General features: G+C 47.4%; 1 protein-coding gene across 2 annotated transcripts in view; it reads left to right on the top strand.

Moving 5' to 3' along the window:
• The window catches only part of CLSTN2 (calsyntenin 2), a gene marked incomplete at both ends in the record, with an annotated part of 546899 nt that overhangs the window by 501044 nt on the left and 33578 nt on the right, over positions 1-12277 (top strand). The window lies entirely within an intron of this gene.

The raw sequence follows: 12277 nt of genomic DNA, 5'->3' as shown, positions 1-12277 counted from the left end.
TGGGAGGCCCACTGGCAGCTTTAGTTACAGTCAGCACTCAGATTCCACCAGAGCAAGATCAGTGCGGGAAGCCGTGTAGCGGAGGGTCTGTGTGCAGCTCCAACAGCTCCGATGGATGTGCACAGCTGCTCCTCCGGGAGCTGACAGACACACACCAGGCAGACGTGTGGCTGAAGGCCAGGCCAACCAGCCAGGTGGTGGCTGGTTTGAGAAGCCAACCCCTGAGGAGGTCCTTGTGAGATTTGAAATGCAGGATTCACTTGCTGGCTGGCACGTGCTATGTCTTTGGAGATGGAAACACTTAACCAGTTCCATTCAAAATCAGCTCAATTTCCAAAGGGGGCAGAATTTGTTATTTGAATTATTCAGAGGAGGTTTATTTACCAGCACCAAAATAGGAGATATGTCAACTAAATTATAATTATGTTTCTCTAAAGATATCCACTGAGATTCTTTTTTTTAACTTGCAAGGAGAAGTCAGACTGTGTATTTATGGAGAGTCAGCCTTAATATTCTGAGTGACAGAATGAAAAATTAATTTTCTTCAAATACATTACTGAATAGTTAACTACATCTCAGTAAGCTATTTGCTTAATATACTGAGGTCCTCTTCCGAGGGCCTATGATTTATTCTTATCTTTGCCAAGAGATCACTTTCAAAAGCACGGGCCTAAGGATGGGAAACAGGAGTTCTGGGCTCCAGCCCTGCCACTAACCAGCTGTCTCACCTTGAGCAAGTCCCTGCTGCTCTCTGGGCCCGGCAGGCTGGTAAAGTGCTTAAAGGACCCAGAGCCCAAACAGCAGCAGTAGAGGGACGTGTGAAGAAAGAGAGGGGGGTGGTGAAGATTTATGTTGGGTCCCCTTTTCTTCAGAAGGTCATTTGGCACTTGGTACCCAGGGTTTGACCCCATTGTAGCTGAAAGGCTGTGTGCCAAGTAACAGAGAAAGTGGCTTCAGGGGTCTTTGCAGAGCATGGCTGCTGTTTATTCGTGCCATCAGCATTCATCAAGAACCGACTGCATACCGGAAGGTACAGACGTGGTCTTTGCCCTCATGGATCCCACAGTCAAGGGCTGGCCTGACCAATGGGAGAGCCACTGGCCATGTGTGTCTGTCGGGCACTTGAAATGTGGCAAGTCTGGACTGAGATGCGCTGTAAGTGGAACACACACAACGGATTGCAAAGGCTTAGTAAGAAAAACGAAGTACAGTATCTTAATGAGTTGTAATATTGCTTACAGGTATGCCTAACTTTTTTGTGCTTCTCTTTATTGCGCTTTGCAGATATTGCATTCTTCTTTTATTATTTACAAATTGAACATTTGTGGCAACCCTGCATCAAGCAGGTCTATCCATTCTTCCAATAGCATTTGCTTACTTCATGTCTCTGTGTCACATTTTGGTAATTCTCGCAGTATTTCCAACTTTTTCATTATTACTATATTTGTAAGATCATCTGTGATCATTGATCTTTGGTGTTACTATTATAGTTGTTTTGGGGGCCACAAACCATGCCTATATAGGATGGCAAACTTAATTGGTAAATGCTGTATGTGTTCTGACTGCTCCACTGAGCAGCCATTGCCCCATCTCTCTCCCTCTCCTTGGGCCTCCCTATTTCCTGAAACACAACAGCATTGAAATTAGGCCAATTAATAACCCTAAAATGGCCTCTAAGTGTTCAAGTGAAAACAAAAGTTGCATGTTTCTCATTTAAAAGCTAGTAATGATAACACTTAATGAGGAAAGCCTGTCAAGAGCCAAGATAGACCAAAAGCTAGGCCTTTTGTACCAGTTAGCCAAGTTGTGAATGCAAAGGAAAACTTATTGAAGGAAATTAAAAGTACTACTCCAGGAACACACTAGTGATAAGAAAGTGTAATAGCCTTATTGCTGACATGGAGAAAGTTTTAGTGCTCTGAAAAAAAGATCAAACCAGCCACAACATTCTTCAGCCAGACTCTCTTTAATTCTATGAAGGCTGAGAGAAGAAAAGTCTGAAGCTAGCAGAAGTTGGTTCCTGACATTTAAGGAAAAAAGCCGTCTCCATAACATAAAAGTGCAAGGTGAAGCAGCAAGTGCTGATGTGGAGGCTGCAGCAAAGTATCCAGAAGATCTAACTAAGTTAATTAATGAATGTAGTGACACTAAACAACAGATTTTCAGTGTAGATGAAACATTGTTATATTGGGAGAAGATGCCATCTAGAACTTTCATAGTTAGAAAGGAGAAGTAAATGTCTAGCTTCAAAGCTTCAAAGGACAGGCTGACTCTCTTGACAGGGACTAATGCAACTGGTGACTTTAAAGTTGAAGGCAATGCTCATTTATTACTCTGCACATCCTAATACCCTTAAGAATTATGTCAAATGTACACTGCTATGCTCTATAAATGGAACAACAAAGCCTGGATGACAGCACATCTGTTTACAATATGGTTCACTGAATATTTTAAGCCCACTGTTGAGACATACTGCTCAGAAAACAAGATCCCTTTCAAAATATTACTGCTCATCAACAATGCACCTGGTCACCCAAGAGCTCTGATGGAGCTCTAGTACAGTGAGATTAATGTTGTTTTCTTACCCAATAACACAAGAGCTATTCTGTAGCCCATGGATCAAGGAATAATTTTTTACTTTCAAGTCATATTATTTAAGAACTACATTTCGAAGGCTATAGGTGGTGATTCCTCTGATGGATCAAAGTACATTGAAAACCTTCTGGAAAGGATTCACCATTCACCATTCAAGAATATTCATGATTCATTGGAAGAGGTCAAAATATCAACATTAACAGAATTTTGGAAGAAGTTGACGCTAACCTTTATAGATGACTTTGGGGAGTTCAAGACTTCAGTGGAGGAAATAACTGCAGATGTGGTGGAAACAGCAAGAGAACTAGAATTAGAAGTGGAGCCTGGAGATGTGACTGAATTGCTGCATTCTCAGGATAAAACTTTAATGGAAGGGGAATTGCTTCTTATGGATGAGCAAAGAAAGTGGTTCTTTGAGATGGGATCTACTCCTGAGGACAATGCTCTGAAGATTGTTGAAATGACAGCAAAGACTTTGGAATATTACATGAACTTAGTTGACAGAGCAATGGCAGGATTTGAGAAGGTTGACCCCAATTTCAAAAGAAACTCTACTGTGTATAAAATGCCATCAGACAGCATCATGTGCAACAGAGAAATTGTTCATGAAAGGAAGAGTCGATCAATGTGGCAAACCTCATTGTCATCTCATTTTGAGAAATTTCCACAGCCACCCCATTCTTCAGTTACCACCCTGATTAGTCAGCTGCCATCAACATTAAAGTAAGACCCTCCACCAGCAAAAAAAAAAAAAAAAGAGAGAGAGAGAGAGAGAGACTTCCTGAAAGCTCAGATGATGGTTAGCATTTTTTTTTTAGCAACAAGGTATTTTTTAATAAGGCATGTCCATTTTTTGGACATTATGCTCTTGTACACTTAAGGCTATAGTATAGTACAAACATAACTTCTATGTGTCTTGAGAAACCAAAAAATTCATGTGACTTTCTTTATGACAATATTCACTTCATTGCGGTAGTCTGCATCCCAACCCGCAGTCTCTGAGGTTGCCCGTACACATGGAAATGACAAATAGATACATTGGATTAAATGAAGTATATTATTAAAGTCAATATCGCTTGGGTTGTTTTTGTTTTGTTTTTAGTTATTTGATGTGACCACTGGAAAGTGTGAAATTACACTTGTGCCTTGCGTGTTGTGGGGGCCTTAGGAGGGTAGGGTGGGCAGAGGATCGTGCAGGCTGGCACCGCCAAAGTAGCCCAGGTGGCATGGTGAACAGAGACGCAGCACAAGTTGGTTGGGCATGTCCTGACCAAATGGGGGAAGGTCAGAAAGTTCAAGAACAATGCAAGCACTTGAGGGTAATAAGGGGCAGGCACAATACCCCTAGGAACACCTACATTTTTTGAGCACTCACTGTGCCAGGCACTATTCTAAGTGGTGTAGATGTACTAACTCATTTAATCCTCGCAACCCCATGAGTTATCAGTTAGTTGCTATTACCATTTCCATTCTGTAGATGAAGGAACTGAGGCACAGAAAGGGGATGTGATTTGCCTGAGATCACACCATCCGGAAGTGGTCAAATCAGAATTTGAACCCTGGAGGCTTGGCTCCGGAGCCTCCGTGTTGAACTACAGCCTCTCTCTAGGGTACAGCTGAGGGGTGAACACTTTGTCTGTGGGGGATGGGGATCCCCACAGATTTGGTGCAGCACAGAGCCCAGTCTGAGTAGGCAGGAAGACTAATCTGGGGACAGGGAGTTGGGGATGCCCTGGGAGCATATTGGCAGCAGTGGGGCTGGGAGAAGGATAGAGGCTGACACTTCCCTGGCACCTACTCTGTCAGATCCCCTGCCCAGCATCTCACAGGCTCTCCCTTAGCCCTCTGGGTTCCAGCCACAGGCCATTGCCTGCACAGTTCCTCCGCCTCGAACGTTCTTACCCCCGCTGGCCCGTTCCCCTGCCTCCTTTCCTTCACCATCACTTCCTGACTCTAGAAGAAGGTCACATCTCCCAATGAGGGGCTCATACATTCCTACCCTTCATAGTCTTTCTTTCAGATATAATGTTGCATTTAGTTATATGACTTTTTTTTTATTTTCTGTCTATTCCCTTAGGAAGGAACTGCATGTGTTTTTGCTCACTTTATATACTCAACCCCTGCAATAATTCCTGACCTATAATTGCTACCAGTAAATATCCATTGAATAAATAAATCTTCCTGCAGCATAGGTAGTCTAACTGCTTTACAGATGAAGACTCTTCCTCGCTCAGAAACCACACTTTGACAGCAGCTGCTCCAAGGAGGCTAGCTAATAGGAATCTGTTTAACTCTGTTAAGTGAGCTTTTTCAAAGCATTTTGACCCTGGACTCTTTCGTTCATGGTTCATGTTGCAGGAAATGTTTGTCAAAACTCCATTTGGGAAAGAAGCCTGACTGGGTCTGATGACAACACTTTCCCAAGTGGTAGCCTGTGGGCGGCCTCATCTCCCCTGGCTGGTCCTGGTCCTGGTCCTCTCCCTCCCTCCCCAGGGAGACTGAACACAACCCCACTTCACTGAGAGCAACTTTCTGTCCTAACCTCTGACACCCCTGTTAACCCCATCAACCTACCTCCTGGGGCTTTGCAGACTGTAGATCAGCCCCAGGCTGAGCAAGAGAAGCTTTCACTTGAATGAGAGGCTAATTGAAGTGCATTTTTCAATATATGACCATCAGTAAGAGCTGGAAGTTGAACAGTCTTCCCAGGGTGTCTTCCCGGGGTGGAGATGGAAGAGCTGGTTGACACTGTTTAAAGGCAGTGGTGGGAACGAATAACCCAGCTGGTCCAGTAAGCTGATCTCATCGGCAAAAACCATAGCATGGTGGGAGGGTAGCAGCATGTCCTCAGTGCCTATGATACAGGTGTGTTTGCCCTCCCCATGGATGAGTGTAAATCCCAGGTGCTAGCAATTCTTGTACAAGTGGCACAGAGTGCAAGGACAGCTTTCCAGGATTGTTTTGGGGCTTTGCCCAAATATTCCTCAACCCAATAACCAATGGGCTGGTCTCTCTGACACAGCCTGCCTTTCACGTTTCCTCTCCGCCGCCCAGGGTCAGCAATTGCTTTCTGACAGGAGGCCCGGCGGGTGCTCTCTGAGCTGTCATAATCACCTTCCGCTGAAAATACACCGAGCTTCTCCCTGCCAGTTCGGAAGCGCCGGCGACCTCCTGGGGAGATCTTAAATAGATTTGCAAATAAGACTGGCATCTTTGCTTTGGCATGAAGTTGATCTTGGCATTAACCAAAACCTCATCCTTCTAATGTTCCAGAACAGTGGCCTCAGGCCAAACGGCCTTGCTAGTCTGCTGTGAGAACAAGATTTGCCTGGTTTCAACCCTCCTGGTTCAGCAGCTCTGCATTTCCGGAAACCAAGTTCCATTTTGGCCCACCCTTCGTGTATCTCCTGTGGGCTAGGGGCTTACGTAGCTCTATGTGTCCACTGTCATCTGAATTTCACACATGATGAGGCTGTTGAAGTAGAGAACGGCTTTCTAGAACGCAAGGCAGTAAAACAGTGACATGCACAAAGCCCTCAGGAGCCCAACCCAGCCCAGCCCTCCCCACCAGCTCACCTCCACCTCACACATCTGTCAGGGTGTCCGCTGGGATGTGTCCTTCCATCAGCCAAAGAATCCAGAGCTCTTAACTGCGTTATCAAGTTGCTCATTTTGCTACCATCTCCTCTGTCTTCCAATTCCCCGATTCTGTTTCCAGCTTTCTAGTTAATGTGTAGCCCATAGATCTAGTTCAACAACTCTCTTTTATTTCTGGAATTTTTGTCTGGTGCGTTTTCCAACCTGCCTTCTCCGACTCCCTTTCAAATTGCTCCATCCTCTGTGGTTCCTGAATGTGAACGTGATCACTTGTTTTGTCTGTTTGTTCTCATGCTCGCAGAGTCCTTTCCTCTTTGTTTTGTAAGTTTACACTCAGAGCTCATCTCCGACAGGAACTGTCCTGCTCAGACCCTGGGTTGTGGGGACCTCTCCAGGGAGAGGTTGTTTGTTTTTCTTTTTAGGGAGAGGTTTTGAGTATGTTTTTGGGGTCCCTACAGACCTCGTGCACACATTTTTATTTCTGCGTTCTGGATTTCCACACCATGTGGGCTGGTACCTTTGGACCCTGTGCATGGACATGCGTTTCAGGGTGGTTGGCTGGCTTACTTCCCGTGTTCCTAGGTCGATGGCAGTGGTCGTCCCAGGACTGGGCTTGAGGCAGTCCCTTTCAGCTGTGGGCTTTGTGCAGACATACCTGCCCACTGGGCTTTTCTTGCACAGGGGACCCGAGTCTCCATTCCTCATTCCCATGGGCTTGGAAACCATGACTGAATAGTGTGGGCCACAGCCCCTCAAGCGGCCACTGTTTCAACTCTCAGATGCAACTTTGGTTTTTTTTCTTTTGTTTGCTTTTATATCTAAGGATTTCTCTTCCCAGCTCTTATTTTTGTTTTATTGTTGTTACATTTTATCCACATCTCAATGTATTTGGAAAAGGAAAGGAGTTTCCTTATCTGCTTAGGCTGAAAATATGTGCTAAGTATTGGGTATGGTTTATTTTAGCTTGATTGACACAATCAACCTATGACATATATACGATTAATATCCTCACTTAACAAGTGTAGGGACCCAGAATTAGGAAGGTCCAATTAGTTTCCCAAAATCCAGAACACAATTCCCCAGAAATCGCTAAAGTAGGTGTGACACCAGCCCACTACCCACAGGCCTGGCCTGCATGGACCCCCTCTGGCCCCTCCTTTGCTGCCCTGCCCACCTCATTCTGCCACTCCCTCCGGCCCATGGCAGCTGGCCACGAGCAGGCGGCTTGCTCTGTTCCACCCACACTCACACCACAGCTTTCTCACCGTTTCCCTGCTACAGTGGTCCTCGCTCCCTGATAAATGCTTTCCACCTTGCAGTAGCCTGTCCCCGACACACTTTCTCAACCTCACCCCTCTCTGGTACATATTGTAAGTTCTGAGTAGCAGTGAGGGTGGAGGGGTGAGAATGGACAAGAGAGGCATCGTCAGAACTTGGCAGTAAGTTAACTAGAGGGAGAGAAAGAGTCGGGGTGTCCCAAACAATGCCCAGTGTTCTGGCTTGGACGACAGGCCAGATGAGGAATCATTCGCTGAGGGGGATCCAGGAGGAGGAGGAGCTGAGGCTGGACACAGAGGGTGTTCAACTCAGTGTTGGACACAGTGAGTTTGAAAAGCCTGTAGAACATCAAGTGGGGCCATTCAGGGACAACGACATACAAGTGCATCACGTAAGAGATCAGCCTCTGCTGTGAGGGGGTGTGTGTGTGTGTGTGTAGTGAGTATGTGGAGCTGAGCCACTGGTTGTGTGTGAAATGGAAAGACACACAGTGGGGGGGTGTGTGTTACACCTACTCTTATAATTCCTTGAGATTAGAAACCATGTCATTTCTTCCCTTTATTTCCAAAGGTGCCTAAGACACAGCTGGCCCTCCTACTTTGTAAGATTGCAGCAAGGATTAAATAGGATCAGGAATCTGAAAAGCTGCTTCAAAATGGAAAAATGTGTTCTAAGATTCATTGTTGTTATGACGACCACCCTCCTCCTCTGGCCCGGAAACACCCAGATCTCCCGTTGCCTACAGAATAGAAGTAGACCACCTCCTCGGGGTTCAGTTCCACATCTACCCTTGCAGCCTCATCGCCCACTCCTCACCTTTCCCAAGCCAACCTGACCCTCCCAGCTGTGTCTTTGCCCCTGTCCTCCTGCCAGTGCAATCAGATGCCCCCTCCTCCACAGGGTGAACCTGGGACCTTGAAAAACCTGTGCAGGCATGAGTCACAACAAGGGTTTTGTCAATTCTGTGACTGGACTGGAAGCTCCATAAAGCAAGTGCTTTCTTTCATTCACAGAGCAGGATGCACATTCAGTAAACATCTGCAGAAGCGAATGAATGCGTGAGCCTCCACATGCCCCAACCTAGTACTTTCCCTGGCAGTAGAAAAGCGAGATGGGTGATTCAAGGAATAAAAGGTGCCTGCTCCATGCACCTGGAATGTTGTGCTTGCCGTCTATTCTGAGTGGCATCTTAACAGTCCTTCCATATCCACCCTACACACCCCTTCTCCCTGCCGGAAGCCCTCTTTCCCCTCCCTGGGGCCTCACAGTGCTCTGCGTCTTGTCTATCACTCTCATCTCCATTCCCGTTCCGCTGGAGTCTTTTGTGTACTTGATGCCATGAGACTGAAGCCCTTGAAGGCAAAGCACGTGTCTGACAAGCACTGCGCCCTGTGCAGCCCCTAGCGCGCTCCCTCGCACACAGTGGTTGGTACATAAATGCACCTCGCCTTGAACGGCGGGGACCAACTCAGAACTTCAATGTGGCATTTAAAGGACATTTGGGCCAACCCCTCAGCCGCCCAGCCTGCTCTCCCCTCTCGCAAAGGCTTCCCTGGCCCCTGACTCACCCTGGAGTACCAGCCTACCCCCTACTCAGACCTCCTCTGACATGGCCCTGCTACAACGCCTCCTGGGTCTCTGGTCTCTGATTCACTCCCAGCTAAGCAGCCCCACCCCCCTCAGGAGCACACCTGCGGGTCAGAGAGCAGGGGGTCTTTGGTCCAGGGCAGGCTCTGGGCACCAGGGGATGACGTTGGACATGCTTGGTGCGGCTGCATTCTCCAGCGAGTCACAATCGGGAATTAAAGTCCTCTCCCCCAGGAAAGAACTCTGCCTACTCCCCTTCTTTCTCGGTTGAGCTATGCATTGACACATTGACTTCTGCCTCCTCCTGGCTCGATCATTTTTCAGCTGTGGTTTTTCCCTGCAGTTCTAGCCAAGGGTTAATACGGGTTTTCTTCTTGATCGTAAATCCACATTTATGAAACCCTAATTAGGCATTTCCTTTAGCTGCCTTCATAGATTACTTGGTGCGAGGAGTCCGCAGGCATAAAGCTAGGCTGAGCTAAAGGCCTGTTTGGATGCCCAATTAGAAGCTGACGGGGGAAGTTTCTAATCATTCACACCTCGGAGTCTTGACTCAGGCTGCTCCCCACTCCCAGAGGCCCTTCCCTTCTGACCTTGGATACTATCCTTCTTGCCATCTTTTGTGACCCACATAAAATCCAAACGGCCAGGATTTTCTATTTTTTAATGCCTAATGTAGTAAGGGTGCAATGCACTACTCTGAGGGCAGAGGAGTCTAAGGCACAACCCTTTGCAGGAAAAAAAAATTGACAATATGTACCAAGAGCCTACAAAATACCTCCGACCTTTGACCCAGTAATTCCACTTCCAGGAATCATTCCTGTGGATTTAATCAGATATGCAGACAAATATTTATACACAAAGAAATTCATTGCAGTATCATTTATAATTGCAGTTGCATATGAATACCTGATAATTGGGAACATTTAAGTAGATTATAGCATATCCATATTATACTGCCATGTAAAATGAAGTTGGTGAAGGCATTTTAATGCTGATGTTAAAAGCAGCAAACTTCCAAATGGTTTGTGCAGGTGATCCAAACAAGCCTTCCCAGCTATGGTTTTGTTTTCAGGGATGCTATAAGCAGAAAGGCCCATTTCCAGCAAGGTGGGAAAGTTATGGCAGGCGCATAGGGTGAGGCTGCTGGGAGTCTTGGATATGCTAATGAAGTGGGAAATTCACGTAAAAGGAGGCTGCTTGTACAAGGTCACTGTTTTATGCAGACAGCCCCTGGGACTGCGATTCACACTTCAGAAAAGAGCATTATGCTAAGTGAAATAAGCCAGTCAGTGAAGGAAAAATATCACATGATCTCACTCATTTCTGGATAATAAAGACCATTATAAACTTATGAACAAAAATAGATACAGAGGCAGAGCTGCCTCGAACAGACTGTCAAACTACAGCAGCAAGGCCGGGGAGGTTGGGAGGGCGGGGGGGGGGGGGGGGGGCAGGGGGGGGTTAAGAGATCAACCGAAGGACTTGTATGCATGCATATAAGCATAACCAGTGGGCATAAGACACTGGGGGGTAGGGGAGGCCAGGGCATTGTCAAGGGCGGGGGGAAAAAAAGGAGACATATGTAATACTCTTTGTAATACTTTAAGCAATAAAAAAAAAAAGAAAAGCTGGGCGGGGTGCCTAGGAAAGATGTACTACTGGGAGGGGCTGCTGCTGCAGCTGAGCTATGGAATTATCTCACTTCGCCCTTGGGAACTTTTTGTACTATCCTACGCAGATGTGATAAGTGTTATGAAAGAAAGGGAGCCAGCGGACCACCCTCCTACCAGCGTGGGCAGACGTGGAGTGCTGTAGGGGCAGCGGGCACATGGATCCAACAGGGCAGTCATGCTCCAGAGGGTGGTCCTCGGGGAGGGGGTGGTGGCAGCCAGGATAGGGGCGACCCCCAGGGCTGCCTGGTTGATGCTCATGCTCTGCCTACATTTCAAAGGGCACGGGGTATGTCAGGGTCCCTCTGCACTCTGAGCTGACCAGAGGTTTCCTGATGCCTCAGAGGACATCCCTGGATGTCAACCATAGTCCAGGTTCTGGAATCTGCTGCCTGGCTGTTGCAAACCTCACGTCCAGGGTGCACTGGGCCTCCTCAGATTGATGCTTCCTCTTCCTCGTCCCTCACTCTCCCATCACCCCTAGACTCTGTCTCCAGGTCTTCCTTTGTGCCACATCTACACGCCTGCAGCAGGCCCACCCAGTCACACAGGCCCAGCCTGTGGGCTCTGCACCCCGCCCAGCGTCTGGTGTCGAGCCTGGAGCAGGAGGGGAGTGTAATTGGGTTAGGGCCTCTGGTGAGCTGTAACAGGCGCTGGGCTGTACAGTCAGTGGAGCGTAACAGGACTTTGGAGAATCTGCCTGGGCCCCTTCTGCTTATCTTCCACGGACCCCTAAAATATTCATCAGGCTTTATCAGCCTAATGGGCTTCAAAAGGAGCAATTTTCTGAGACATGAGATAGGACAATATAAAAAGAACATTAAGGAAAAATTCTTACTGCAAAATGAAAGGGAAAAGATCATTTAGCGTCCCCATTGGTGTTATCTATTCATGAGAAACAGCGCGTTTAATCCATTGTGGGATGTGGGAGGGCTTTGATGCCCTCACCTTGGGGTCACCTTCACGCAGAACTCATCTGTCTCTGCTGCCACAGATGGCAGGGGCCATGGAGACAAGAGGATACAGATGGGAGACATTTCAGAGATGGACTCGGTGGGGCGCCAAGGGAGGGCAGGGACAGGGAGTGTGGAAGAGAGAAAGTCTACCGTGACTTCCAAGGCACTCACTCGGGATTCGAGGGGAGCATTGTTCCTCAGCCTTTCTTTCTTTTATGCTTCCGATCTTCCTTCCCCAAAATACCCCCATCTTGGTTTAACATTTTGGAGCCTGCTGGGGGTTCAGCCCCTTGAGGTCAGGAACTGTGACTCCCTCCCAGTCCCCAGTGTTCCTACCCACCGACTAGGGTTCAGTTTTGGTTCCCAGCCCTAAGACCACAAGTCTTAGTGGTCAGGAGGACCACGCCCAGGCCAGGAGGGCCTATCTGTGGTCCTTCTGAGCCTCCCCAGGTGCCCCAAGGTAGGACAAGGCCGAGTCCTCTGAAGGAAGACTGTCTCTCTCAGAAGGGATTTTGCTTGAGTTAAACAGAGCATGAGATTACAACAGCACCCCAGGCAAAGCTTCACACAGAGACAAAGGAATCGGGGGGT

The sequence above is a fragment of the Myotis nattereri genome (genome assembly GCF_964212035.1).
Source record: "Myotis nattereri genome assembly, chromosome: 14".
In the NCBI taxonomy this organism is placed as follows: domain Eukaryota; kingdom Metazoa; phylum Chordata; class Mammalia; order Chiroptera; family Vespertilionidae; genus Myotis; species Myotis nattereri.
The sequence above is the reverse complement of the archived record's forward strand: the minus strand, read 5'-3'. Positions and strand labels throughout refer to the sequence as shown.